The following is an 8976-nucleotide window of genomic DNA, read 5'->3' on the forward strand; positions in this document are numbered from 1 at the left end:
AGATATTTAACACTCTTTTATACATTTGTTGATCTGTTGTATATTTTCTTCTGTGAAGTGTCTGCCCAGTTCCTTAGCCCATTTATTGACTGGGTTCTTACAATGTCCTTTTATTCAGGCATAAAAAAAACCAATAAAGTGTATGCCTTTCCCTGGTAAGTGGATGAAACTGTAGAACATCATGCTAAGTGAAATAAGCTAGTCCCACAAAGCTAAAGATTGAAATTTATCTCTCATTGGAGGAAGCTGGAGAAAAAGAGGAAAGAAATTAATAAAAGCGATCTCATGAAAATGGAAGGGAGAACAATAGAGTAGATAAAGGGAATAAAGAGGAAGGGCAGAAAAGAAATATTTGAGAACAAAATCTATGAAACTAGGCTACACCCAGATGTGACCATACTACACAGAATCCCAATGGTTTATATTACACTAATTAAAATAATAATAACAATCATAATAATAATAGAATGAAGATCAGTAGAGTAGAGCAAGTGGATTAGTGGAGGGGTAGGAGGGAAAGGCAGGTACTGCAGAAAAAGATTGATCAAATTATGTTATGTGTTGGTTTAGTATGCATAATGAATACTACTATTTATATAATTATAATTTATCAATAATTTTTTTTAAATGAAAATGATTAAAAGAAGAGATTTAAAAGGAAAAACTGAAAAGACATGGTATAATAAATTTATATTAATAAGAAGATGTGTATAGGATAATTTTTGATTGAAACAAATGAAACTCCATCACATCTGCCATCCAAGGATATGCACTGAAGATGGAGTGAGTGCAAAACACTAAAGAAATCCTGGATTGAGGGGAGCATGAGGATCTATATACACAGATTTGAATAACATCCATATATAAACAACTATTCATGCAATGGAAAGATAATATTAATCAGGTGAAGATGAAATTTAAGAAGTGATTTAGAAACATAAATACTTAAAAGTACAAGAGAGCAAGGAAGCATTAAATCCCCTAAGAATAATTGGCAGAGTGGTAGAAATGAAGCAATTCAAAGGAAAAAAAATGGAAGAAAGATAACCAAATAGTGGCATTGCTCTAGTTTAAAAAATAAGCATCAAGTTGACAACTCATGGATATTTTCTAACTCCATGCCTCAGTCTCATACTTTCCATGCAATTGAGTTTGTGTAGGAAGTGCCCAAAGCAGGTTATTAAGTTGCAATTCAAAATAGCAAATGTAAAAAAACACTCCACGTTGACAACATGCTCAATGATGTCTAGAACATACACAGAAAGGTTTTGATGAAAAATATATTTTAGAATAAGTAAAGCATGGATGAAGGCCTTACTAATACAGTCATACTTTTGATCATGTGACTCACACTTCTTAAACTCAGCACACAGTCAAGACTGACTGTTTTTCACGCAGCCATGGACAGAAAAGAGCAGACCCCTGATGAGCCTCTTGTCAGAGGCAAAAGGAGGCAAACTCTGCAAGAGATGCTGAGAGATATAGGACTGGATGTTGGGTACTGGTTGCCCAAGCTGCAGGAATATCTGGGTTTGACCTGTCCTCAAGCCTTACAATACTTAACAGAAAAAGATCTCCAGAAGCTGAAATCCCAGGTTCAACATCCATGGGAGAAAAGGACCCTGGAGAAGCTGGTTGTCCTGTCGCACTCAAATAGTCCTCCAGAGTTACAGGAGTCACCAGTGGAGATGATAAAGAGAAAGCAGAAGCAGGCAGAACAATTGCTGCAGGAGCTGGGAGACTTCCTATTAAAAGGGAGGGAGAGGCAGGAAGAGGCAGTGGAGAGAAAAGAAGCAGAGCTGAGGAAAACCTTGGAGATCCCTGAAGAGTACTGGCCAGTACCTGAAAAGCCCTTAAGGGAAGTCATGGAAATCATGCAGAGACTACTCAGTCCCATGGAGCAGACACTGTCCCACAGGCAAAACCTCCCAGATGGAGATCTAATAAGATGGGCATCTGGAGGGCTGGCTCTGCAAGGGATTTACAAAATGTGCCACCAAATGGACCTGATGCAGCAGAGAGAGGAGCTACTCAGTGTCCCCAAGGAGTTCTCACTCTTTGGCTCTCAGCAGGGCTCACGGATGGAAACTGAGGAATTTACATCTTCTGAAGCAGAACTCATGTTCACACAGTCTATAGAGAAGTTAGGCTTCAGTTTAACTACTTCAGCCAAGGTTGGAGTTTGGGGATTTAATTTTGAAACTGAACTGCATAAAAGCAAACATTCAGAATCCAAGGAAACCCACCAGGCAAATTCTGAGTGCTCTTATTTCTGCTCAACCAAGTTTAGTTATGTTCCCATGGCATCCTGCCACTTTTCTATTGATCAGCTCCAGTTGTCTAATGCTGCTCTTCAGGAATTGAAATGCCTTGAAGATCTCCTGGATCAGAATACAGATCCCCAGGGATTCCAGGTGCTGAGACACTGGACTGAAAACTTCTTCCACAGGTTTGGCTCTCATGCTAACCAAGGCCCTCTGCACCTGGGAGGAATCTACTGGTGGAAGGCTGTCTTAAAGGGTTTCAAAAGTGACCAGCTCATGGATATAAAGCAGCAGGCTGTAGAGACTCTTGATATTTACATGAGGGGCAGCTACAGTGGCTGTGGAGTGAATGTTGCTGCAGATATGAATGTGACAGACTCACATTCAAAAGCAGGTTCTGAGAATAAAACTTTCCAAAACCTCCAAACCAAATTCCAATTATCTGTGTCCAAGACAGGTGGCCCACAAGAAGCAGATGACCTTACCCAGTGGAAAGCTGGCCTTGTTGCCAGTAACCGAACCTGGTACGTCATTGACCGGGGACTTCAATTGGTGCCAGTTTGGGACATCATCCTCTCCAGACACAAAAGTGATTTTAGAAATCCCTATAAGGTGTTTGACTGCCTGAAAGTCAACTACACTGTGCTCACTGGTCTCACTGCACAAATCCAGGAGGGAGAGCAGTTACTGATAGTGAGGCAAGAGGTTAGAGATTTTCTAAATGATGTGAAATCCTGGGAGGTGTCTGATTCTGAGGAGCTCCTTCAAACACTGAGAGATTTCATGCAAATGCTGAGTCAAAAATCGAAAGGTGATGACATTTGGATTAACCTCTGCCTCACTGATCGGAATCTGCAGACTTTTCTAGTCAATACCGTCAATGTTTACAAAGAGACTTTCACATATAAAACTAAATTTATTAAATCCTAATTGTGCAGCCTTCTAGATCCTTACATCTACAAAGTGGAAAACTTTCCTCAGACTCACTCCATTATACACTGGATCAAACAGTCAGAGTCAGAGCAAGAGGAAGTCAAAATCTCTCAATTTTCTGAATTTATTAAAATCATAAAGGAAACCCAGAATGAATTCATGAAAGTGAAGGTCAAATCTAAGTCAATGAAAACAGAAGAAGAAGCTCAAAGAAAGGCCACATATGAGGTGAACTCAGCTCTCAACAGGTTCTTGAATCATCTGCAAGTCACAGAGCAACGAGATACACAGCTTTTGCTACTTTCCATTGCAGCTGGTGCAGGATATCAGGTGAGAAGCCATATTTTTCAACATCCTCTTGCACATGAAGCGTTAAACTTCCTATCCAGTGAAATGCAAACTGCCTTCAATAAATACCAGCAGCTCAAAACTATTTCCAGCGATAGGGCCCAAGCATTGCTGGTGCTCAAAGGTCTGACAGCTACAGCTGCAGTAACAGCCCTTTCTCCAGAAGAGAAGACACAGTGCATGAAATTCATGACAAAACATATGGGACAATTATTGTCTAAAGAGGTTGTACGTGTCCTCACTAAAATTGGAGCAGATCATGATTGGGGAAACCTAGAAAGAGACTTGAGGTTACTCATTTATGGAGAATATGAACCTATCATCTCTTCTTTGAAAATGAGTGAAGTCAAAAGACAGATACAAAGTCTTATCCCTGAAAAGGAACAGCCTCCTCAACCAGTTAATGTAGTTAATGCAAATAACACAAGAGAGGTAATAGAAAATGATATCTTTCTAGACTTACTCCAGTGACTTGGCCTAGAATATTACTACCCAAGAGGGATGAATAAAGCTAACTTCCATCTGATTTACAAGACTTCTGTGTACAACACCAAGCCCAAATCTGAACGGGAGCTTCCTTTTTATTTCCTTCAGAAGCTACTGATGCTGGATTATGGATTTAGATACCTGGTCTTCAAAGATGATGGAAACATAGAACATCAGGTCCCTCCAAGTGCCTCCAATCAGGAAAATAAGACTTTTGATCCATATGAAGTCTTTTTCAAAGATGATGATAATCTCACTTATCCTTTGAGCCCTGAGTCCAGGTCCCACATTCACCCCATGGATATCCAGATGGCCATTTTTCACTTTGCAGATAATTTTGCCAGACAATATATTTTGACCAAACTATCCATCTGTCAATTTGCCCTGCCACTCCTGGTGCCAAATCCCTGCACTTCTCAAATTGAATTCTCCCTCTGGCCTCTCAGACAAATTAGGAGAAGTTGGCAGCAAGCAAGCAAATCACCACCAGGGAAGAACAGTCACAAGAGTCAGCAGATGTGTCGTGTCTCCACCCCCATTGTGTCCTTCCTTAGAGTTGGTAATGGACTGTCTGCTTCCAAATCTCAGATCATGAACTGTCTTCTCAGTGAACGCAAACATGATGTGTTCTTCCACCGCCACTGCAGAGAAAGCAGCAAGAACTGCCTCTTGATGGGGGGTGTGATGGAAATCTGCTGGTGCTGCCCTGCGGGGGAAGAGGAGGACAGGTTTGACAGCTGTGTGACCTTCACCAATCTTCATGGAGGTGCAAAGGAGCATAAAAGGCAGCTCGCCTTCCTGAAGGAGGTCTCTTCTCTCATCGTGGTCCTCATGTCAGCTTCTGATGACAATAAAGAAAACCAAAAAATAGTCCGTGACCTGTGGCAGTCGTCAAGATCATTGATCTGCGTGCTTGATGACAAAGAAAAATTCAAAACCAATAACTCTGGTAGGAGAGTGAAAATTGGCCTAAGGAGTAGAAATGAGGCAGAATTGACAGAGGAGCTCACAACTACCATCAGACGTTTGCTAGAGTGCTCCAGCACTGCTCTCAGCATGGAGGACTGTTCTTGTATAGCTCGCAAGCAAGGATTTCTCATTGATGAAGACCAGAGAAATTGCAAGGAAGCCAAAGAAAAGGCTGAGACTATCATGGACCTACTAAAAGAAACAGAGTTGTCTCGGATGAAGGAAATTTTTCTACCTCTTCAAGGACAACTGTGGCATCGTTGGTGCAAGAAGGACAAAGAACTGTACCATCTGAGAGAAAAGGGGAATCGAAGTATTGAATAACACAAGAGTGAAGTTGAGAAAGAAAATAAATATATACAGCAACAACAGTTGGAAATGACTTTTCCTCTCAGAGACGTAATGGGATCTCTGCTTCAAATTCTCTACAAGTATTCAGTAAGTCAAACTGTACTTTACTTCTTGCAGTGGCTGAGTGTGTTTTTAGATAGCCTGACTGCAGAGCATTTAGAAAACCTGCATGAAAAACTACCTCATTTGTTATCAAATGTACCAACAGAAAAGCAAAAATCCCCAATCAGCAACTCTTTGAAACTCTGGCAAAATAAAATAGAAGTCATCTCTACTGAGATTAATGACTGTACCTTGGGAATTGAGCAATTTCTCAGAGAGGTTGGCCAGATCTATGAAGCTCTGGAAGAAACTTCCTCCAAAGGAGACACAATTTTTCTCTCCCTTCCCCAAATTGCTTCAGACCTGATGATATCTGGAGTTCCCATAGAGCTGATGGATGGAGATGCTTCCTATGTGCCCCTAAAGTGGGTGGCAGCTGTTTTTGAAATGCTCTCTGAGAAACTTGGAGACAAGAGGCTCTTTGTTCTGTCTATCCTTGGTCTCCATAGCTGAGGGAAGTCCACTCTGATGAATGCTCTTTTTGGGCTGCAGTTCTCTGTCAGTACAGGCAGGTGTACCAAGGGAGCCTACATGCAGCTCCTGAAGGTGGACGAGACATCCACAGAGGAACGTGGCTTTGACTTTGTGCTGGTTGTAGACACAGAAGGACTTCGGGCCCCAGAACTCAGCCACATGTCCCAGAATAGGGACAATGAGTTAGCCACCTTTGTCATTGGACTTGCAAACTTGACTCTGATCAATATATTTGGGGAGAATCCATCAGAAATGCAGGATATCTTAGGGATAACTGTCCAAGCCCTTCTGAGGATGAAAGAAGTGAAAATCTTCCCAACTTTTATATTTGTGCATCAGAATGTAGGGGAAGGTACATTTAAAGACCAAACTATGGAAGGACGAATGGGGCTACAGCAGAGGCTGGATGAAATGGCAGCAATAGCTACTAACGAAGAAGAGTGCTCACATATAAACCACCTTGGTGACGTCATCAAGTTTGATGCCAATACTCACGTGTACTACTTTGCTCACCTCTGGGATGGCAATCCCCCCATGGCCCCTCCCAATCCTCGCTACAGCCACAATGTCCAGGAACTGAAAAGTAGAATCCTTTTGACTGCCAAACAGGAATCCAGGGGAAGCATCATGAAGATATCAGATGTAAAATTCAGAGTTCAAGATTTGTGGAGAGCCCTGGTAAGTGAGAACTTTATTTTCAATTTTAGGAATACTCGAGAGGTCATGGCCATGTGCAAACTGGAAACCATGTACAACCACTGGACCTGGGAGCTCAGGAGTCATATGCTAGAACTGCAGAACCAGCTGAAGAATCAGATTCATAATGGAATAATTCCAACACTCACAGCAAGTATAATTGAGTATCAAGTTATAGGGAAATATGAAAGCATCAAGCAAGTATTTGAAAAATATTTTAATGAAGTCCCAGATAGTGAAATACTGGTTCAGTGGAAACCCTACTTTGGTGATAAGCTGCTAATCCTGAAAGAGTCACTTATATTAGACACCATGAGAAAAGCCAATGAGCTTATTACTCTCAAGAAAAATCAAGAACGACTGGAACAGAACAAGAATGTATATGAAAATGAATTATTGGAAAGGAGCTGAAAGGAGACTTTAAGTGTAAAAGGTAAAGAATTGAGTGATGAGGAGTTACTTGAGAAATTCAATCAACTTTGGAGAAAATGGGTCTATTAAGTGTCCTCAAATCTCCCTCAAGCCATAGAGTCTAACATTGATAAAGATGCTGTAAACATCCTTTCGGATTATTTCACAAAAGATGAAAATATAGTGCAAAAACTAATAAGAAATACTGTATCAAATTTTCAAATTGATTTTAGGAAACATGTCAAGGTATGTAAGGAATACGTAGGTTTCCCAAACAATTTAGAGATCTGTGATGAAGTATCCATTAATATGACCACCGAACGCATTTTTTCAAGATTTCATGAATATATTAATAACATTTTGAGTCAAAAACGTGATTATGATCAAAATGACTTCCATACAATCCTGAGAATAATAGAAAAAGAAGGGAAATCTGCACCCACTAATGAAAGATATGTATTTACAAGTAAATACAAGATTGAATTAGCTTTGTTTTTATTCCAAGGAGCATCAAAGCATTTTAAAGAAATGCACAGTACATTCAGAAAAGAAAATGATCCTGTATACTATTTACAATGCAAAAAAAAGATTTTTTCATGAGTTTCAAGATCTCTTGCCAAGGTGCAATCTCCACCACCTCTTTCGTTGATTTTCTATGGCACAAGCTCACACCTGTTGTCTCTGACACCATCTGGGGGAAAATGTCCCCTATGATAGCTGGGGAGATACGAGCTACCTGCCCTGAATTCAATGGAAACAGGGCGAACTTGGAGAAATACATCCTCATTTCTCTAGCAGCAGAAGAAAATTTTGACAAGTATTGGCAATACATTCACAATCCAGAAACAGTTTTTAGGACTTTCGTTGAAAACCATGCAAAAAGGTACCGTTTAGACAACAGAGATAAAAAATAAAGACTTTCTTTGAAATAAGTTTAGAGGGCATCAAGAATGCCATTCTCTCTTCTATTCAGGAATCCATACCAGCAGGGAATGATACAAGTATGACTGCATCTGTGTGGCAGGATTTGTTCTGTGATCACCTGGATAACAACCTGATCTTCCCATGAAGAGACTTGATAAGCATTGAACACCAGGAGATACAAGATATGGAGCTTTTAAAAAAAATCATGAGTGCAGCTTTGGATCCTGCAATGAAGAAAATAGAACAGGATTTTTCCAGTAGGCTTATAGATGAAATTGTTCCTGAAATTGAGAAAATACTCTCTGAACCTCTGTGTGGCTGCTGGAAACAATGTCCCTTATGTAATGCAAGTTGTACCAACACAATTCCTACACATGTTGGAGATCACAGTGTTCCATTTCATCGTCCTTGGGCAGTAAAAGGTGGGAAGTGGTATAGAACAGATGACTTTGTCGTTGATTTTTGTACTAGTTTAGTAGCAAGTGATAATTTTCTTGCTTTGGGAGATGATCGGAAGATCCCATTTAAGAACTATCGGGAGGCAGGAGGGAATTATGCTACATGGAGCATCAACTCAGACTCATCCTCCCAGCCATACTGGAAATGGTTTGTCTCTCACTTCAGAACAAAGCTGGAAGAAAAATATCAGCTAAAATTTACAAATAGAGGTCAATCCCTGATGCATGGGCAAAAATCACAAAGCAGGATGTACTTGATGACTTGAAAAAACAGTAATCCTCAATGATCACGTAAGAACCTTAGCATCTGTAAAAAGTCACAGTATATATCAACCTTAAAACACATCCTCTTTACAACTAGAATATTTAAAGTTCTAGTTGTGAACTAGAAATGAGTAGTTCTAGTTGTGAATGAAATGAGTAAAAAGAGATCAATTATCACTTCAAGAATTTAAGAGTTCCTGTAAAAGTACATGATGTCTCTCTGCCTCAATTACTTCTGGATTAGAAACAAAGTACAGAAATAGGAGCACATAACAAAATCAAATATAATATATTTG

The 8976-nt window shown here is 40.0% G+C and overlaps 1 pseudogene; it reads left to right on the forward strand.

Moving 5' to 3' along the window:
- Positions 1-1400: 1400 nt before the first annotated feature.
- Positions 1401-8693, forward strand: LOC124959514 (interferon-induced very large GTPase 1-like; annotated as a pseudogene).
- Positions 8694-8976: the final 283 nt, after the last annotated feature.

The sequence above is a fragment of the Sciurus carolinensis genome, chromosome 11 (assembly GCF_902686445.1).
Source record: "Sciurus carolinensis chromosome 11, mSciCar1.2, whole genome shotgun sequence".
Taxonomy (NCBI): domain Eukaryota; kingdom Metazoa; phylum Chordata; class Mammalia; order Rodentia; family Sciuridae; genus Sciurus; species Sciurus carolinensis.